The sequence below is a fragment of the Neoarius graeffei genome, chromosome 19, assembly GCF_027579695.1.
Source record: "Neoarius graeffei isolate fNeoGra1 chromosome 19, fNeoGra1.pri, whole genome shotgun sequence".
NCBI classification, from domain to species: Eukaryota; Metazoa; Chordata; class Actinopteri; order Siluriformes; family Ariidae; genus Neoarius; species Neoarius graeffei.
The window spans coordinates 4243055-4265423 of NC_083587.1; the positions used below are offsets into that span (position 1 = coordinate 4243055).

At 42.7% G+C, this 22369-nt stretch overlaps 1 non-coding gene and 2 pseudogenes across 1 annotated transcript; 1 reads left to right on the forward strand and 2 right to left on the reverse strand.

Annotated features, from left to right (window-relative positions):
- LOC132867726 (histone H2AX-like) overlaps window positions 1–22369 on the forward strand; it is a 1044434-nt pseudogene that overhangs the window by 685373 nt on the left and 336692 nt on the right.
- The window catches only part of LOC132867717 (uncharacterized), a 1045807-nt pseudogene that overhangs the window by 682224 nt on the left and 341214 nt on the right, over window positions 1–22369 (reverse strand).
- Window positions 13873–13944, reverse strand: trnae-uuc (transfer RNA glutamic acid (anticodon UUC)). Its single transcript has one exon. It is a non-coding gene; the product is annotated as a tRNA-Glu (tRNA).

Sequence of the window (22369 nt, forward strand, 5' to 3'; positions counted from 1 at the left end):
GAAGACTGGAGAAGTAACTTGGGTGACTCTTCCATCACCTAACGCTTGGCCATCGAGGGCAGACACAGACAGTGGGACTTCAAGAGGTGCAGTTGGAACATTGATACTTTGGGCGAAGTGAATATCCATAAAGTTCCCAGCCGCCCCTGAGTCTAACAAAGCTTGACAAGAATGGACAGACTCACCCCAGGAGATGGAGACCGGGATGTAGATTCCTTGGCCAGGGAGTCCGGGAGAGAGGGTAGGCCCCATCACAACCCTCCCTCAGCTGGACGGGGCGGTCCTTTTCCCAAGAGTTCGGGACATGATGCTCGGAACTGACCAGGCTTGCCACAGTAGATGCAGCACTTGTCCCTCCTTCTGCGCTCCCTCTCAGATGCGGAGAGGCGAGTACGACCCACTTGCATGGGTTCTGGACAGTCACTGAAGGAGGTAGACGGTCTCCAGGTAGAGGTAGGGAGGCTGGGGGGGCTCAAGGCTTGGTGGCGTTCTCTCATCCTGTTGTCCAGATGAATAGCATGTGAGATGAGGGTTTCGAGGTCACTTGGGCATCCAATAGAGGCCAGACCGTCCTTGATGGGGTCAGACAGACCATGGTGGAAGGCTGACACCAGGGCAGTCTCATTCCATCCACTTACTGCTGCGAGCATCCGGAACGAGATGGCGTAATCTGCGATGCTTCCTCCTTGCCGGATGGACATGAGCTTTTGGGCTGCGTCGGTACTGATGTCCGCCTGGTCGAAGACCCGAAGCATCTCCTCAGAAAACAGCTGGAAATCAAGGCACTCAGGTCCCTGTCTTTGCCAGATAGCAGTAGCCCAGGCTCGCGCCTTACCAGCTAATAAGGTGATCACAAAGGCAATCTTGCGGCAATCCGTAGTGTAGGTGGTAGGCTGAAGCTCAAAGGTGAGTTGACACTGGGTAAGGAACTCTCGGCACTCACTGTGCTTGCCGTCGTACCTCTGTGGTGCAGGAAGGCTGGGTTCGCGAGGTGAAGAAGTCAGCATGGCAGGAGGCACAGGAGCAGGAGCTGGATCAGGAGATGCCGGCAGAGATGTCAGCTGTGCCAGGGTTTTCCCAATTTGCTGAAGCAGTTCCTCGTGGCGAGCAAGGGCCTCACGTTGGCTGGTGAGCGTACGTCCATGAGCGTCCATGGTCGCTCCAAAGCGTGTCAAAGCTGCCATAATTCCCTGAAGGTTGGCCGGGTAGACAGTTGAAGCAGCCTCTGCTGAGTCGGTCATGACGGAGTCTTTCTGTTAGGGATTTGCTGGGATTCGAACCAGGTTCATTGGTGTGATAATCCAGCAAACCCCCACTAGGCCACCAGGGGGATGACTCGAGTGCAGAGGCGTGAGGTGGAAGTAGAAAAAGTATCAAACAACAGTTTATTTACACTATGTACAATATTTACAATCCGATGAAAAAACCAAAAAAAAAGAAAATCCAAAAGCTCAGAAGATAACAAAAATAAAAATATCCAAAGGTGCAAAGTCCAAAAACAAAAGGAAAGGCAAAATGCTGAATGCTCAGAAGATCAAAAAACACAGTAAATACTTAGGTCCAAAAGAAAAGCAAAGTGCAAAACAAAGAACACGGTACAGAGGAAACTGGAGATAAACATAACAGCACAAAGACTCCGTGACAAGAGGACTGAACTCAGGGGGTATAAATACACAAACTAAATTGAACACAGGTGAAAATAATCAGGACTAAACAGGCAATTAACACAAACACAAAACACAGGAACAGTGGCGGCCTCTAGAGGCCAAAACAAACATGACACGAAAAGGAAATAACAGCGGCCTCTAGAGGCCAAAACAGTCCCAGTCCTAACAGAACCATCCAGTTTTATTTTCATAAATGCACTAAGTGAATGCAAATGAGCCAAAGCAATTGAGAAGGCATGTGTGACGCATGTGTGAACAGTTTAGTTCAACAATTAAGATTGGTCATGAATGCATTTCACTGTCTTTAGAACTTGAGATGGTATTATTTGCAATCTACCCAAAAATATTTACCTTCCCACCCCTGTACTGTAACTATACACTGATCAGAATTAGAGGGTACTTAGTTTAAATGGAAATGCTTTTATTAAAAAAATAATTCAAAGGATAAGAGTATGGTATTGTATTTTGAAGGAGAGTGCATTTTGGTGATATCATGTCTGCATCCTCTTCTGTAGATTCTTCTGTGCAGTCTTCTGTGCTGTGACTTTGGGCGCTGGGCATGTGATGTCTCTTGCCTCATCAGCACAGAAAGGCCTGATTTTCTCATAAAGATAGGTCTGCCTATCAATGTTCAGTCCAGGTGGGGTGAAGACAGGCAGACTGTCAGTTGGGGCAGTACCCCTGGATTGTGCAGCAGCTGATACTCGGAGGGTTCTGCAATGCAGTGAGTTCTCACAAGCACCACACCTGGTCTCTTGGCATCAAAGCTGTGACAGAATAAGCACATACGACATTTTAGATGTGGCTAACCAGTTTCTTGTAAACATCATATTCATTAAATTTTGCCTTGTGTGTACAGAATCTGTGGCCTGCTCTGACCCTGGTGGTAAAATAAAAATGTCGAAAAATGGAATTAAAAGTTAAATCTATCCCAAAGCCTCCAAACTTGTTATATGAATATTGGCCAGTATACTACTCAGTGGGTCCAAGGGTCCAGGGTTGGGTTGCTTTCAGCAAAGATTTGGCCTAAGCTGTGACTGTCTCTCTTGGCAGAGAACACCGGACTTATGGTTAGTTCCCTGTAATCTAATGTCTTTTCATTTTTCTGTATTTCCTGGTAAGAACCTAAGAACCCTTTATTTGTCACATGCACATTTCAAGCACAGTGAAATTCATCCTCTGCATTTAACCCATCTGAAGCAGTGAACACACCCAGAGCAGCAGGTACTCCTCTCTTTCTCAGTCCTCTCTCTCTCTTTGATGATGATTAGGTCCTGACTTATTAATTTATGAGGCATAACCCTAACCCCGGGTCTGGGACATGAATTTTCTCAAAACAATTTTTTAAGCTTTCATCACACACACACACACACACACACACACACACACACACACACACACACACACACACACACACACACACACACACAGCAGCACAGAGGAGCTGATGGCAATCCTATCCAAAGGCTGGTGGCTTCCACATTACTTTTTGTTTAATCTAGGGTTATTCCATATGCCATTCCTTACATTGAATAATCTTACAACCCAGCAGAATATAGCCATTATTAAAGCTGTCTTAATTTCAGATCTCTGAAGGGCTATATGAACAAGAATGTTCTCTGAGGTCGGCCTTAAGATACCCTTTAATATGGTTTATGGATACAGTAAATAATTTTATCCAAGCCTGAGCTATGGGGGTAAACATAGAGTTCTCTGAGCTGGGTTTTATAAATGATTTAAGCTATAATAAGCTTTATTTCACCCTTTTGTGTGTGTAAGATCAACCTTTTTCACAATGTTGTCATAATTTGAGCTTGAGTTAACATTATTGACCATCTTTTTTTTTTTTTTAATTCCTCCTGTGTCTTCTTGTTTGGTTTCCTAGGTAAGGCTTCTCTGAATAAAATAAGAGCAGGCTTTTGTTCAGCAGGTGTCTGAAGATTTCTGGTGAGGGTTCTCTTATGTCTTCTATGAATAAAATGCTGTTTTGTGGCTTTAAGTTTTCTCATATGTAGGGAAGGTCAGCAATAGTGCTAAACCATCCCTGAATGAGTTAATTTTTGAGTTCTCAGTTTTAAACGGTCTAATGATATATCTATACATATTGTCATTTTAAATGCATGAAGTGAGACAACATGTTTTGCCGTTTGTGGAGACCAGTGTATGTTGTCATGTATTGTTTGAAACATTGCTTTTCAACAAACCTGGTTTAAAACCACAGGTTGATGGGTTCCCTCATTTGCATTTCTGTAAGTATAAACCATTTGTACCCTTTAATATGTTAAGTTAAAACCATTTGTTGCACCAAAGGCACAATCTAGGCCACTCTACCCTGAAGTTCTGCTGGAGACTGCTGAATTGAATACTATGCCAGATTTCACTGTCTGCTACTACTAAAAAGCTTTATTCCTTTACCACAAAAGCAATTTTAATTGTTACTTGCCTTTGAGTCTTGTGCTCAGAGTTTGACCTTCTTTGTCTTCAATTTGTCCAGAGCTTCACTCATTGCAGAGATATGGATTCAAAGTAAGGAACTTGCTTGGATATTGCATTGTAAATAGGTGCAGCTAGTTTTCCTTTTGCGATGTTCAGAGTATATGCTTAGCTTTTGAATAATTGTGTTTTCCTTGTTTGTACCTTTCATGCACCTTTTTTTATTCAACCTATTGTGAATTAACCTTTTATTATTCATATATTAACTACATTTACTTAATGCTTTTCTTTTCTTTTTCCAGGAAACCTGTACGCAGGCAACATTTGCTTTGCCCAGTCTGTTTTAGGACCCAAGAAACACTGTCTTGTCATCTGCGCAGATCGTGCATGAAAAACAGCCCTGAAGCTGCCATTGAAACAGTGGGGAGAGAGAGAGAGAGAGAGAGAGAGAGAGAGAGAGAGAGAGAGAGAGTATTTCCAAAGATACCATTTATTGAAATAGCTGACATGAATTAGCGAACTAATACTGATCAGATATAGCAACAATAGCAGCCAAGGAATAGTTCAATATAACTGGTGATACAATATGTACAAATAAGAATCCGTAGTGTATATGATGATAACTAAGGCACTAATGGTGATCAGAAGTAATAAGCTATACCCACGGACAGGTGGTGATAATCGGTAGCCACACTTCCTCCTCACTGATCCTGAACACAGGTGCACCACTGGGCTGTGTGCTCAGTCCCCTCATGTACTCCTTGTTCGCCCACGACTGTACTGCTAAATACAGTGCCAACATCATCAACAAGTTTACTGATGGCACAACCATCTTGGGCCTCCTTACAGACAACGATGAGACAGCATGCAGAGAGGAAGTGAAGGCGTTAGCCAGCTGGTGCCAGGACAACAACCTCTCTCTCAACGTCAGTAAAACTAAGGAGATGATAGTGGACTACAGGAGACAGCAAGGGAGGACACACTAGCCCATCTAGTTGTAGACATTTTTAGGGTATCATTTGTGACAAAATCACAGACAGATGGTCTTCTTCTTTGTATCTTCTCTTCTCTTATTCACCACGAATAAAAATAATAGTAATAAAAAAGCCCCAAGACAAGGAATGACACTTTCAGCCTTGACTTTGCTCCATTTTGGCAACTGCTCAGGGATTAATGCATTGGACCTGAAATGCACTGGGGTTCTTTTCAGTGAAAGTTGAAGCCTGCCTTCATGGTGTAAGCTGGAGGTGTCAACTGACCCTTTTATCATATATATATATATATATATATATATATATATATATATATATATATATATATATATATATATATATATATATATAGAGAGAGAGAGAGAGAGAGAGAGAGTTTATTCCAAAGATACAATTTATTGAAATAGTTGACATGAATCAGCGAACTAATACTGATTGGATAGAGCAATGATAGCAGCCAAGGAATAGTTCAATATAACTGGTGATACAATATGTACAAATAAGAATCAGTAGTGTATATGATGATAACTAAGGCACTAATGGTGATCAGAAGTAATAAGCTATACCCACGTTTGCAGTGTAGGGGTGAGTGGATGTTAAAAATGTGATAGGGAAACCACGTGTTTGTGGGTGGGTGTGGGTGTGAGAGAGACTGTGTGTGTGTGTGTGTGTGTGTGTGTGTGTGTAATGCAAATGGAATGCAGCTGTGCCCAAAAGGTGGATGGTCAGCGCAGAAAGGGCGTGCGAAATTGAACAAAGGAATCTGTAGTTCAAACTAGTCTTGGCTCAGCCTTAAATCCAAATTCTACTCAAATCCCAATGTTGAGGAGTGAAGTACGATGGAGGGAGTTAAAAAGAGAGAGAGAGAGAGAGAGAGAGAGAGAGAACGCATGCACAAAATAACTAAATACAGATCGTAAATAAAGTAAATCAAACAACACGTGGTCTAAGACCGACTTTCATGTGAATCAAAATGTGTACATTTAAATCATAAATGAATTCAAATAAAGAACACTATTACCTAACTGCAAGTAAAAACTAACACATTTTGCCCAGATGCTAGCTTCACTTGGGTGATTGCTCTTGTTAGTAATTGAAGTGTGCCTTCTCCGAAGATAGCGCGGGATGCAGATCCAGGATGAAGACGGTTTTGTTCCTTACAGCTCGTCAGCTGAAGATCCTCGGTGTCCCGTTGGCTGTCTGATAATCTAGAAGGAATCTTGTTTATTATTCGTCGACATTGAAAAAGGGAAAAGGAATCCGGTCGCCTTTTCTCTTTGAAACACTGTGTGGGCTGCAGTAACTAACCAGTTCAATTATTATTACAACTCTGCGAAGGTCAAATACATTGAACTTTGGCTAAAGTCCGGTATCAATAGCTGGTTCTTCATTCTCTGTCCTTCTGTAGTGCCAATGCATGGCTTCTCTTTCACATGTGGAATCCACCCCCAGAGAGGAAATCCACCGCCAGAGACACAGAATTTCGGTGCCGCCACTGATTTAAAGCAGTCGTGACATCACTGTATTTGGTATCTGGTATCGTCTCTGTCTAATACCGTTACAGGGATTCAGAAGAATGGGCAGAGATAGAACATGGCATCGAGTACAGAGATTGGTGTGTTCAAACTGTACTGTGAAAGGGTTACTATGGTTATGGGCATGGTAGCCACCCCTACATCAGATGTTGGAAGAACAGCTGGATGCACTGGCACCCCAGATAGCAGAGGGACGTTGAAACGGCGACGATTCTTGGTCAGAATGGTTGGTTTTCGTCGTAAGTCAGAAAATCAACGCTGAAACGGCGCCGTGAAACGGCGCCGTGAACCGTCGATTTCTCTGCCGTCGGAGAAGGTCGATTTATCACTGTTGAATCACCATGGGTAAAGGTTGATCTGTCGACCATCAGAGAAGGTCGAATATACGATGTTGAACCATCGTCACTTTTGCCGGCCAGTTTTCAACATTGGTAGGATGATCGAGCAACTAATTGTTCAGAATAATCTGGCCCGTAGCCAGGGGGGATCGGAGGGTTCATTTGATCCCCCCCCCGGACACACACGCCCCTCAAGATTACTCAAGATTTATTCATTTGTTCATGTCCGATGAATATACATTGATTCACATTTAAATTTACAATATCAAATCCAGACTAATCAAAAAAGAAAAGTAGACTAAGTGAGGATGAGTTAGAAAAACGGGTTCATTTCTCCTATGTTTTTGTTTATACGTTTTGTTCAGACTGCTTTACACCCCAATCCAGTGGGTGGCGGTAATGCCCCCATTAGACCCCTTTCACTGACGTCACCCGAAACCGGAAGTAAACAAACCCTGCGCCATATTGGAAGACCAACAAACTCGTGATTAGGGGGAAATAACGGCAGCGTGCGGTATGTGAACCCACGAAGCACTTGGTTCATCAAAAACCTACAATGGTAAACTTTTGTGCTGTGTTAGGGTGTTCTAACAAAGCTGATGGGAAAGGTGAAAAGAAGTCTTTCTACAGAATACCAGCTGTGATTGAGACACAAGCAAACCAAGGAGCTTTCTGCCGGGAGACAGAGAGAGGATTTAGCTGCTTTATGCAGAGCGGATCTGAATACTTCAAGTCTATTTTGTTACTGGTAAGTCACTAGGCTAGAGTGTTGTAGAACATTTTTTTAAATGTCTAAATTAGAAGATTTGAAGTGTGCTCATGTATTTGGGGGGTATGGGAGTAGGGGGCCAGATGAAGTCCACCTTTGGGGAAAAAAGATCCCCCCCCCTCCACAATGCTGGCTACGGGCCTGAAATTGCCACTGTTTGTCTTATCCTGCTTACACATAGATACGAGTAAATGATATAAGTATAAGTGATAATGATAAGTAAATGATAAAAAAAGAACAAAAACCAGTTTACTTTCTTAACTCAGCAATGGATTTGACCTTCTATCTTTGAAAGTTTTTTTGCAAATAATTTAACATTTCCAAGATGATCATAAATTAATTCTAAGAAGATTGAAAGTGTTACAAAACCTGCATCTTATACCTAACTGGTGGGAATGGTGGTGTTACAACTTATCCTGGTGTTACTTTCATACCCGGTGTCTCTCATCTCTGTTGTATTGACTTTCATTTCAAGGCATGATATAAAAAAGGGCCAGTACATATACGTAGCGATATGTCGTTGGATGTCCCACGCTGTCCCATAATGCAGTGCGATTACCACTGCTGTTTACTGGATGACGTCATTTTCGTTATATACCTGGGTGCACGTGAAACTCCCACACCACTCGGTTGGATCGCGACTCTCTTGTGGATCGGCCTGCTGTTACGCTTGGACCATTGAAACAACATTGAGAAAAACACTGGACCACACTACATTTTCATTCATCCCTGGACATCTGGTACATACCATTATTCAGTCACTATTAATAAAGGGAATTTCGAATACAATTTCAAGCAGTTTAAGAAGTTATGATGAACTTCAGTCATATCACGCGTTGGAGAAATTTCCCTCAACTAGTATCCATTTGAAACAACAACAATGCAGATGCATTATTCAATCGAAAAACGAGTCGAAGTAGTTGTCTTGTTGGAGTGAAAACTTAGCATTGGTGTGAAAACTTAGCGTTTAAATCGAGCATGTAGGCCTAGGTCGCATGTCGTTTTGAGCTGACCTGTTCTTTTGTGTAGCCTCATTATTGCCTCATTATTGTCTTCATGCTACATTTTATTCTATCAGGTGTCTACCTTAGCCCTTTGTGGAGGAACCGACGTAGGGGTCACAGTGAGGCGGATGCTGCATAGCCTCCTGGTCAACAGCTTGGCCAGCCAATTTAACTGGGCTGGAAAGGGGGAAAAAACTGCGTTTAAGGACACCAAGATCCATGATGTCCTGTTTGGTAGGTTATGCATGTGCACTATGCTGTAAAAGAGGGTAAAATAGTAAGCTGTCGCAAGTACTTGCACACTACTTCTAAACGTTCTTTGATAACTCCTTCACTAACTGTAACATTACGATTATAATGACAACGACAAACATATTGTGAAAGATGCAAAGGATTAAGAAACTCACCAGGCACCTTACTCAGAAAAAGCAGGTGTGCAGGCAAGTCCAGGGAGGCTGACTGAGTGACAAACGGTCCGGTAGTGGCATTTCTATTTCCGCTTTGTGTCAATGGGGAAATTAAATTTTTTTTTTAATCCCGTTTAAATTGTCACAAGATTCACATCTATGGTTTCTGATTTTTACATATATTTTCTGTACTAGTACCATTACTTGCCACCTACCACTAGAGTGTGACGTGCATAGTCTTAACAACTCAAACTTTAACAATTATCACCATGCAAAGTCTCAATGTTGTTTTGTTCTTTTTCTTTCAGATGCTCTACAAAAGCAGCTGCCAGGGAGCACACACGCTACTTTTAGTGATGCAATCAAGAAGTGGCTTAAGTATGCGCCAGAGAGAGAGGGAGGGATGAGGAGACGTGAGGTAGGGTGGCATTTAGAAACCCATAGCCTACTGCTGACTTTCTTTATCAATGCTGCATCAAATTAATTTTGGTTATGTTTTTCTGTTTCCATGTACAGGTGTCTGCGCCGCAGGAGGAATAGGCCACAATTATAAATTATAAATAAATCATAAAATGTTTCTAAGAACTTGTTCAAGTGTGTTCTGTTCCTTATAAATGTTAAAAGTTATGCCTCATTAGATAGCTTGACAAACATTAGGAGAGGTGCATTGTTGCATGCATTTTTATATCCTGTTGTACATAAAACAGGACGTAGCCTACGCACATTGATATAAATTTTCACTTTCATGGTTGAAGTATGCATGTGTGTGTTCATCCTAGGCAAGAGCCCTGATGCTTTATTGTTAGCTAGTTTAATTTAGCCTGTTTTGCTTAATTTGTAGCCTTCCTGTTGTACATAAAACAGGAAGTAAAGTTGGATGAATCATCACCGAAAATTAAACTATAAATCGACTGAAATCCGTAGTTGAATAAAGGGTGAAAGGGGATCTATTCTCTGTCGGCCACCATCCACTTTTCAACGTCGTTTCAACGCAAACTCGTATGAGCAAAGCGGTGTTGAATCAACGCCGGTGATCCACGATGATTCGACGGCGTATGGTCGAAGAACATGCCGATGATTCCCTGTCGAATCAATGCCCTTTTGCTATCTGGGACCCATTTGGCCTGGTGTAGTGAAAACCCGGACCCTTACCCTTTCCCTCTGTACAGGTTTGAGCCCACGGTGTTAAAAAATAGCTGTAACGCTGAACACCAGCTGCTGTGGTCAGATTCAGAGTACAGCCTTTGTTGGAGTTAACAAAAAGCCGGGCCCAGGATCTTAGATGGGGTAAGAGAGAGCTAAGCTGAGTAAGCCAAGAGTGAATCCTGGAATCTTCTGCACTGTCATGAGACTTCTTTATTTATTTATTTATTTGACTTTGCCAAGTACATAATACACAAAAAAATATGCAAAAAAATGTATAAAGAAAATAATAAATAACAAAAATGTAATAGGCAGGACAGCCACAACAGCAAATGCCAATTACTGTGACCCCTAACATGAAAAAGTAGACAATTAAAAAAAACGTAAACATTACACAAAATTAGAAACAACAAATTATTGGTCCAGCTAGACCTCGGGCATTATTGCATACTGGACAAATGGATCGCCATGTCCTTGGGTTTTCAGGATCAAAGAAATCTAAGGCCTGTTCATAATAGAGTTTAAGATTAACTTTAAAATCAGCTAGAGTAATTGTGCTTAGTCTAAGATAGTCCAGAAGAGTGTTCCAAATTCTAGTAATTCTACTTATGTACGATCTTTGAAAGGTTACAGTTTTACATTTACTAGGCCTGAAAATAAGTACATTAGGATTACTTGTAGATCTGGTTACATGAGTAGGTACAATAGGCTTAGGGAGAATGTCCAGATTTATATCTACAAGTCCATTAAGTGCTTTGAAAAAGAAAACTAAGTCCAGATATTCATGCCAGTAACATAGAGGTAGACGTGACGTCAGAGTTAGGCGGTCTCTGTAGGACTCCGAGCATCTAAATGGCAGACATAAAATGAATTTTGTTGCCCTTCTTTGAACTCGTTCCACCTTCCTCATCAGTTCAATAGCCTGTGGTGCCCAGATCTGTGTGGCATACCCCATTGAAGAGCGCACAATTGAAAGGTAGAGTGTGCGGCATGTGCGCATGCTCTGAACCTCTGCAGCTCTCCTACGCAGAAAACCTAGGAGCTCGTTAGCCTTAGAACAGCAGTCGAATACGTGTTTTGACCAGGTTAGATCACTCTTAATGGAAACTCCTAGATCTTTTTCGGTGTCAGTGACTTCCAGTTCTTTGCCATTGATAGTATAGTTAAACTCGATAGGGTTCCTTTTTCTTGTTATTCTTTGACACTTGCATTTGCTCTCATTAAATACAAGTCCTGATTCTTCAGACCAGCGCTCAAGACGAAGGAGATCTTCTTGTAAGCATTCAGCGTCAGAAGGAGAGTCAATACAATGATAGAGCTTAGTAACATCAGCGAAGCTTGCGATGCAAGATGACTTGACAACATCCGGTAGATCATTTACGTAGAGTAGAAATAGAACTGGTCCTAGCAGGGATCCTTGTGGAACTCCAGAAGTAACATGACGCTGGGATGATGTAGCGCCAAGTACAGTTACACACTGCTGACGATCGTGGAGATAACCTTTGAACCAGTTTAGCACATTACCACTGATGTTAAACTGACAGAGTTTTGTTGCCAGAATAGAGTGACTAACTGTGTCAAACGCCTTTGACATATCAAGATAAATCACATCAGTCTGCTTCCCTGAGTCATTTTCAAAACGAACTTGGGAGCCAATACAGTCCAATACTTCTATTAGCTGCGTAACACATGAACGTCCCGTAATAAAACCATGTTGTATACGGTTAATAAGACCCTTAAAATGGTCTCGCAACTGAACTAGTACACACCTCTCCAGGACTTTAGACACTATTGATAAGAGAGATATTTGTCGATCGTTTTCCACTTGAGATTTATTTCCCTTTTTGTAAACAGGTACTATATTAGCTAACTTCCACTCATCTGGTAGGTGGCCTTGTTGCACAGATATATTAAAAAGTTGTGCCAGGGAGGGTGCGATCTGCTCAGCGGTCTCTTTAAAAGTCTTGCGGGGATTTCGTCTGCTCCAATAGCTTTATTGGTGTTAAGTGCTTTAAGAGCAGAAAGGACGCATTGGCTTGTAAAGTGGAGATTGTCTAAACAAGGACCAGAAACTGATGGCTGGACTGCGCAAGCGTTATTACCAACATTGTCACTAAATACAGAAGTGAAATGGCGGTTGAACAACTCTGCAATTTTACTTGGGGTTTTGACAGTTATTGTTCCTTTCCCTGGTGCGTCACTACCAGTGCAGTCCCCTAACTTCATTTCCAGTGGAACGCTGGCTGATTTAGTCTTAAGTCTGAAAAGAGACCAGAAGCGTTTAGGGTTCTGCTGAAGGGTAGTGTCCAATGAATTGAAGAAATTAGCGCGACTCTCCGAAACCATTTGCTTCACATCCTTGCGGAGTTGTCTGAATTTCTCCTTTAGTGCTTGGTTCACTGGTTCCTTTTTTAACTTCCTGCGGAGTGTCTCTTTCTTTCTAATTGCATGCACAATATCACCAATAATCCATGGAGGGGAATTTCTGCCCTTGATTTTCTTTTTAGGTACATAGTCCGAAATTGCGGCCATAAATGTGTCTTTCCATCGCGTCCAGTTCGTATTTACACTTGCACTCGTGTTAATCACTCCAGATAAATTTACAGCCTCCAAAGCAGTTCGCAGACCATCAAAATCTGCTGTTCTATAATCAAAAACCTCTCTGTCCAATCGCGGTGCCACATTTATAGATGTTTTAAAATGGAAAACAATGGTTCCGTGATCGGACTGAATACCGCATTGTTCAGGGGTAAGAACCGTGATATCTTCTACATGCTCGGGTGTGCTCATGATTACCAGGTCTAGTACGTTCTTGCCTCTGGTTGGAATGTGATTTACCTGCGTTAAGAAGTAATCATTTAATATGTCCATGAACCTGAGCTCGTTAGCACCTGTGGTCAGTTCCGGTGTCTCCCAAAGGATTTTACGCAAATTTAGGTCACCGCATACTAATAGATTGTCGTATTTTGATGCAAGTTCTGACAAATAAATATCAAATGAGTCCAGCCATATCCTGTCCGGTTCACTAGGGCTGTAAACACAACAAACTAGCATTTTATTATTTAAAGTAGTGGTCAATTCTGCTGAGATCACTTCAAGCTCTGAATTGATTCTATCAACTTCACATGACGAAATAAATGAATCTTGTTTTACCGCCAAAAACACCCCACCTGCTTGAGACTCTCTGTCCTTTCTGTAGATGGTATATCCAGAGGGGAGTATTTCTTTATCATCGATCTCACTATTAAGCCAGCTCTCAGTGACCCGTATAAGATCAGCATTCTCGGAATAAACAAGTTCATGAAACTTCTGTAAGTTGCAGATCTTTCCACCAGTCGGCGTTTTGTAAAGGCTTTCAATACTCCAAGCATTTATTACCAAGCAGGTTGCAGAGCCAGTTTTAAGCTGTGAATTTGCCCAGCCCGGATTAGGAGATATGTCACCGACCAAAAGCATCAAGGCAGCGAGCCTGCCTTCTTGTCCCATCATGACACCAAAAGGACTCATGAAAGCAAGAGCCTATTGAATGAAGATTTCACTCAAGGTCATGTGACTTGCAACTCAAGTGACACAACAAAGACACATTCCCATACCAGGAGTCGAACCCAGGCCACCTGGGTGAAAACCAGGGATCCTGACCACTAGACCATATGGGACAGCCTTGATGTGTAAAGGCCACCTTTGAAGTGCTTAGACCATTGGTGAGAACTCAGGCATTTTCCAGAAAAGTAGCTGTTATTTTTTATTTTATTTAGTCAGGCTGGAAAATATTACAAAACCATCTCTAAATAGTTTGGACTCCATCAATCCACAGTCAGACAGACTGTGTACAAATGGAGGAAATTCAAGACCATTGTTACTCTCCCCAGGAGTGGTCAAACAACAAAGATCATTCCAAGAGCAAGGTGTGTAATAGCCAGCGAGGTCACAAAGGACCCCAGGGTAACTCCTAAGCAACTGAAGGCCTCTCTCACATTGGCTAATGTTCATGAGTCCACCATCAGGAGAACACTGAACAGCAATGGTGTGCATAGCAGGGTTGCAAGGAGAAAGCCACTGATCTCCACAAAGAACATTGCTGCTCATCTGCAGTTTGCTAAAGATCACATGGACAAGCCAGAAGGCTATTGGAAAAATGTTCTGTGGACGGATGAGACCAAAATAGAACTTTTTGGTTTAAATGAGAAGCGTTATGTTTGGAGAAAGGAAAACACTGCATTCCAGCCTAATAACCTGATCCCATCTGTGAAACATGGTGGTGGTAGTATCATGGTTTGGGCCTGTTTTGCTGCATCTGGGCCAGCATGGCTTGCCATCATTGAGGGAACAATGAATTCTGAATTATGCCAGCGATTTCTAAAGGAAAATGTCAGGACATCTGTCCATGAACTGAATCTCAAGAGAAGGTGGGTCATGCAGCAAGACAATGACCCTAAGCACACAAGTCGTTCTACCAAAGAATGGTTAAAGAATAAAGTTAATGTTTTGGAATGGCCAAGTCAAAGTCCTGACCTTAATCCAATGGAAATGTTGTGGAAGGACCTGAAGCGAGCAGTTCATGTGAGGAAACCCAACAACTTCCCAGAGTTGAAGCTGTTCTGTATGGAGGAATGGGCTAAAATTCCTCCAAGCCGGTGTGCAGGACTGATCAACAGTTACCGGAAACGTTTAGTTGCTGTTATTGCTGCACAAGGGGGTCACACCAGATACTGAAAGCAAAGGTTGACATACTTTTGCAACTGACAGATATCTAATATTGGATCATTTTCCTCAATAAATACTAAATGACCAAGTATAATATTTTTGTCTCATTTGTTTAACTGGGTTCTCTTTATCTACTTTTAGGACTTGTGTGAAAATCTGATGATGTTTTAGGTGATATTTATGCAGAAATATAGAAAATTCTAAAGGGTTCACAAAGTTCCAAGGACCACTGTAAGAGTGATGCAGAACTGAGTGGAGATGTTATCTGTAAGAAAATTTTCCCTCTCTCAAAGGGTTGCAGGTCACAGCCCATGGTCAGACTCTGAGCAGAAGCTTCGTCAGTGTGAACAACGAGTCTTGTACAAAGTGATGTATGGGGAAAGAGAGAACCAAGCAGCAATGCGAGAAGTGTCTGATCTGAGGTCACACGCACCAATCATTGTGCCCCAAGCGGACGTAAGGTTTCAAGCAGTGGTGATCCTTTCTCATTTTGCTATCCCTCACAAGCCATGCTAACAGTTGCAATCCATGGACAAACTCAGAGATGAAGAGTGACTCAGTGAAATTCAATGATATAACCCAGATTCCGACCAGGGTTACAGAGATGCCAGAACAGAATCCAATCGCTTCTCTGATTACAGCTCTCCAGACTCTGAGTCATCTGTGTTCCCCTACCAGAAAATCAGCGGCTGGTTGAAGCATTTTGTGGTCAGCCAAGCATCAAACAGAGAATCTTCTAATTTGTAGTCAGCCCTGTTATCCATTGCACCACTGACCCAAGCAGAGCCATGATAAGTGAGATCCAAACTATGTACGAATTTCCATTTAGTCACTGTTCAATAGTGAGACAGAAAACACAATGCCATGACCCAGCTTCAAACCAGGGTTGCTGCAGTCATAATGCAGAGTGCTAACCACTATACTATCGCAGCACTCCACTTCCCCAAGGCAGAGTGTCTGATCACCTTGCCACAAACTCAGTGGCTAGCCATGGATTGGACCATCCCAGCCCACTTTTGGCCTGGTGTTGTGAGAACAGTCAGCTTTTTAGTTCAGTTCAGTTCATCTTCATTGCTCATTTTATGTTAACACGTGGCCAACTTGCAATGAAATGCAGTGGACCAGATAAGAGCCAGAAACAAATCTCTCAGCACTGGAGCCCGACAGGAGTTTAACAGAATATCAGTTAAAAAAAAGATTCAAAGTCCTAAAGATAAAAAAAAAAACAACGGAAGTTAAATTCAAGTGAAAATAGAAATAACTGAGATGTATGCATACATTGTCTCAGGGTGGTAGTGTGGGGAGGGGGTGTAGCACAACCACCTGTATTGCACATCAGAAAAATTGACACGTGTGGCTACCAGTAATGGCACTTTGTTGAAGACCAATGAAGTACTGACCATATAAACAGAGTTTTGATATCTGTTGGTAAATGTGGAAACAGTAAATATGTAAATGCTTTGGTGATATGTAAACAGAGTCTTGAGATATGCTGGTGATATGTAAACGGAGTCTTGTGATATGTCGATTGTGGACCTGTAGTAGTTTGAAATGATGTTTGCCTTCATGCCAAACTTCTTCAGCCTCCTCAGGAAGCACAGCCGCTGGCAAGCTTTCCTGACCATAGTGTGGAACTTGAAGCTGCTGACCCTTTCGACCTCATCCTCGTTGATGTAGATGGCCTAGTGTGTCCTCCCTTGCTGTCTCCTGTAATCCACTATCATCTCCTTAGTTTTCTTGATGTTGAGAGAGAGGTTGTTGTTCTGGCACCAGCTGGCTAACGCCTTCACTTCCTCTCTGCATGCCATCTCATCGTTGTCCGTAAGGAGGCCCGAGATGGTTGTGTCATCAGCAATCTTGATGATGATGTTGGTGCTGTATTTAGCAGTGCAGTTGTGGGCGAACAAGGAGTACACGAGGGGACTGCGCACACAGCCCAGTGGCGCACCTGTGTTCAGGATAAGCGAGGAGGAAGTGTGGCTACCGATTATCACCACCTGGGGTCTGCCTGTCACAAAGTCAAAGATACATCTGCAAATGGTCATCTGCTCATGAAATCGTTAAATATTTCATCATGATTGCATCTTCTCTGCTCATCCCAAGGCAGTTTTACTTATTAAGTGCAAATTTGCAGCTAAATGCTTTCAAGATCTTGCAACCTGATTTGATTTTGGTTGCTGGTCACAGCCCATGGTCAGACTGTGAGCTGAGCTTTGTCAGAGATAGCTTTCAGAAAACAGGTTTCGGTGGCCTTTTTGAAGGACACTTTAGCTTCAGAAAATGCTAAATGTAACTCAAAGAATGTTGAACCTTGGTCCTGTCTACTGAGCTGTGCAGGCTCTAAGATGAGCTATATTGAACCATAGGATATGTATTTTCTTTTAGAACATGAAGAATTTTGTCCATCAGCTCACTTTGAAAATGTTACCAGAATTTTGTCCATCAGGTCACTTGGAAAATGTTACCATTGGAAACAGTTGGTGCATTATGAAATGCAAAATACAATAAAGGAGACTCCAAATGCTTGAGCAACTGAAATCCTATAATCAGGCAAGAATGGGACAACATTTCTCTTTCAAAACTACAGCACTTGGTCTCCTCAGTTCCCAAACATTTACAGAGTTTTGTTAAAACAAGAGGTGATGCAGCACAGTGGTAAACATGCCCTTGTTCCAACTTTTTGAAATGTGTTCCTGGCATCAAATTCAAAATTAGCATATCTTTTTCAAACAACAATAAAATTTCTCAGTTTCAACATTTGATATGTTTTCTCCACATATCACCTCCACACCACTCTGAAAGCTGCTCAGAATGTAGTGATTCATTTTTTGATAGCAACAGCTCTGACAGTATTTCCAGCTGCAAGCCCGAAAGTACTGGAACAGCAAGGACAATTCTGTTTGTTTGGGTTTTTTTGCCATACACTGAAGACATTTGTGTTTGATGTCAAAAGTGGGTGGCACGGTGGTGTAGTGATTAGCACTATCATGTCGCAGCAAGAAGGTTCTGGGTTTGAACCCATTGGCCGAGGGGGGGCCTTTCAGTGTGGAGTTTGCATGTTGTGCCTGTGCAGGTTTCCTCTGGGTGCTCTGGTTTCCCCCACAGTTCAAAGACATGCGGTTAGGTTATTATGGGGTAGCCATGGCCTGAGGTTAGGCTGAAGTGTCCTTGAGCAAGGGCACCTAACCCACAACTGCTCCCTGGGTGCTGTAGCATAGCTGCTGTAGGTGTAATTATGTGTATGTAGGTTGGTGTTAAGTGATCAATCTTTAATAATTAAATTGAATCAATCCCATTGAATCGTTTAATTTGACTCATCTGGATTGAATCATACCATGGAATCAGTCTCATTGAATCGTTTAAAGTGAATCATTCAAATGAATCATTCAAGTGAATCATCTAGTGAATCATTTAGTGAATCATACCAGTATTTGATATAACTCAGAATTTTGATCACTTACCAGACTGCATCCAATATTAATATACACCTGAATAGTTCTTTTGTGATCTGGATGACTTCAAAAGTATCGAAACAGCAGACAGACACCACACAAAATTCCAATAATAATGGAGTTTATTATAACAAAGATAAAAGGTAAAAATAAAAGGAAAAAAAAAGAAATTTGAATAATTGAATGGCAGCAGAATGAAATCTTCTATGAACAGAATGTGTGTGTGTGTGTGTGTAAGCAGATTTAGCTTTGTAGGCTAACTGGACAAAGGGAATGCTAGCTAACCATGTGCTTTCCAAGTGATTAGCTTTGTAGGCTAGCTGGACAAAGGGATGCTAGGCTAGCATGTACTTTTCCAGGCCTAGTGTGTGTGATAAAATTAAAGTTAACAATTAAAATACATTCAAACGGTCATCCGTGGTATATATATATATATATATATATATGGCTTTAAATGTAGGCACAGGAGAATTTGCTATAAAGGTTGAATTGAATCAGGACTTAGGATTTTATCTAAAATTGAGATAAGGCCTAGTGTGGAGACAAAAGAAAGAAGGAGGGGTTTGCCACGTTTTAGGGCCTAGTATGGAGACAAGCTCTTCCAGACCACTCACTCCTAGCTCTATAGTATTATCCAATTTACTGAAATCTTGATGAGGTCAATATATGTGTGAATAATGAAATTAGGATGTTAGGAAGGAGAGAGAGAGAACATGCAAAAACTTATTGATTAACCAATTTAAATCAACAATAACAAATGATAAAAATTAAAATTCAGTGTGCACACTTTATTTTCTGCGTATAACTTCACACTAAGTGAATAACTAATTTCTAAAACTAGTCTTATTGCCCCAAATGCCAGTGTTACTTCAAAATCTTGCCTTTTTGTAGGAAGCACAGTCTTTCTGGAGAGGCAGGTCTTCTGTGGTAGGAAGAGGTTCTCTGAAGAGGCTTCGTAGCTCGTGAAAAGGGAGAGCTCTGTTCAAAGCACCGTGCACAGGTCCAGGAGGGTCCAGCCGCTTCCCGAACAGATGAAAAACAAAGAAAAACTGCCTTTCGCTTGCAGTTTTCGTACGTACTTAAAAGAATAATTGAAAACCGGTTTATAACTCACTTGAGTTGAAGGTCGCGTGTTTCCAGAATCCACCATGATCAAGGGTAGACAGAGGGGGGAAACGCGCTGAAGCGTGGTTTTGGACGGTCCTATAGCGAGCGTCTCTTTATGGTCTGTTCCTCGCTGAGTTCAGACGCCAGAGATAAACAAAATGGAGTCTTCCAAGTATCTTATGGAATCCTGAAGAATGTGATGTACGTGATCCCGCCCAGGCGTGACGTAGGTCAACACAGAAGTTGGCTGGGAGTTGTAGTTCTTAGACACAAGATGGCGCATGGTACCTACACTGCCCACTGCTCTGGTTATGTGTGTGTGCTCATTGCTCACTTGTGTGTGCGGGTGTGTGTTCATTGCTCCAGATGCATTAAATGCAGAGTTTAAATTCCACTGTGTGCTTAAGAATTACATGTGACAAATAAAGGCTTCTTGGCTTGCCTTCTATATGTGATAGGTCAGAATTTCAGCTTTTATTTCTTGATATTTGCACCTATATATGTTAACAGAATGGTGTTGGGAGTTTTGCACAGTCAAATGCAGGGACTTTCAAGTCAAGTCAAGTTTATTTGTATAGCACTTTTAACAATAAACATTGTTGCAAAGCAGCTTCATAGAATTTAACGACTTAAAACATGAACTAATTTTATCCCTAATCTATCCCCAATGAGCAAGCCTGTGGCAACAGTGGCAAGGAAAAACTCCCTCAGATGACATGAGGAAGAAACCTCGAGAGGAACCAGACTCAAAAGGGAACCCATCCTTATTTGGGCAACAACAGACCACATGACTATAACATTAACAGTTTTAACAAGAAGTCAGTTTCATTGATGTTATAAACTCTTCATTGATGGAAACTTGAGTGCAAAACTGTTCATGGCAACTGTAGTCCTCAAGTTAGCAAGTCAACTGTAGTCCTCAGCCATAAAAGCATTAATGTAAGTGTCCAGAGCATCCTCCAAGTGTGACTTTCAACTGTCTACATGGGGCCGTCCTCCACAGGAACGATGCGATGAGACTCCAACCAGACATAGGGCACCTAGTTTGCAGCTGGCCGATCTGATTCTGGGGAAGGCCTTGTCCTTCTGGAGACAGAAGAGGTGGCCTGGACCAGAGGAACGTAAGCAGCTGTCCAAACAGGTGTTGATCCTGATTGGTCAGTGGGATCGGCTGGTTGAACGGGAAGGGGTGTTGTATAGGCGGATATTCCGCCGGGAGGGGGGGAAGGATGTGCTGCAATTGGTCTTGCCCACTTGTTTGCAGCAAGAAGTGCTTACTCAGGTACATCAAGAACATGGGCATCAAGGCGTCAAACACACCACAGAGCTGCTTCGGCTGTGTTGCTACTGGCCTGGCATGACTGCAGATGTTGTGCGTTGGTACCAGGAGTGTGAACGATGCCAGTTAGCCAAGGATGCTAAGCCAGTTGCGTCCAGCTTTATGGGACATTTATTGGCTGCCTGCCCGAATGAGATTCTGGCGCTGGACTTTACGTTGCTTGAACCATCTGCATCAGGCCATGAAAATGTCTTGGTGCTAACTGATGTGTTTAGCAAGTATACTTTGGCGGTGCCCACTAGGGATCAGCACGTGGTCACTGTGGCAAAGGTACTCGTGGAAGAATGGTTTTGTAGGTTTGGGGTGCCTGGCCGCATTCATTCAGACCAGGGACGGTGCTTTGAATCTTTGCTCCTCCAGCAGCTATGCAGCTTTTATGGGGTACAGAAGTCCCGCACAACACCTTATCATCTGGCCAGTAATGGCCAGTGCAAATGATTCAATTGGACACTTCATAAGCTTCTGCGCACTCTGCCCATTTCCAGGAAGAGAGATTGGGTCTCATGCCTACCCCAGCTGCTGTTCTGTTATAACAGTACACCTCATCAGACAACCGGGGAGTCGCCGTACTTCCTCATGTTCGGCCAGGAGCCACGTCTCCCAGTTGATTTTCTGTTGGGCCGGGTCCTGGAACCGGTCGCTGGAGATGTACACGATTGGGTCTGTGAGCACCAAACTCGGCTTAGGGTAGTTGGGGAACAGGTCAGGGAGCGTTTACAACTGGCAGCCGACCGTCGAAAGGCCAATCATAATGCCAATGATGTACTACTGGAGGAGGGTCAAGGGGTCTATTTACGAGACCAAACCATCAGAGGCCGCCACAAGATCCATGACTTGTGGAGTCCAGTGGTGTATTGGATCATCAAGGCACCTCTACAAGGAGGTTTGGTTTACACCATTGCACCCGAGCGTGAGCCACAACAGGTTAAACATGTACATTGCACCATGCTGAAGGCATGTGTGGAGAGGCCCCCCTCAGACCATGTTCCGTCAGAGGCCCCACCGAGCTTGGGTAATTCTCCCGAGGATGAGGAGAACTCTGATGAAGAGGATTTGTTTGTTGCAGCCCCTGAACCCCCTCCGTTGATTGGTGGGACGGTTTTAGATTCCAACACAGTGGTTCTTAATGATCGTACCCTTGCCATGTCTGGCACCGATGTGGCAGATGGCCCTGTAGTTTTACAGCTTTTCAGTCCCACCGTTTCGTCGGTAGCAGTCAATGGGGGTCAGCGGCAAACAACCCGTAGTACAGCAGGAAAACATTCCAATCCCCACCGGCTGCTGCGAACTGTCAACAGTTCAGTAAGGGAAGGTAACAATGAAGACCTTTAGTGGTTTGGCATTCTTTTTTTGGGTCGTCGGGACGACAACGCAAAAGGGGGGGCAGATTGTAGCAGTAGTGCTGTTAATTTGGTGACCGTCGCTGTATCTGCGCCTCCTCTGTGTGTGGTTGGAATGAAATGATAATTTGGTGATGGT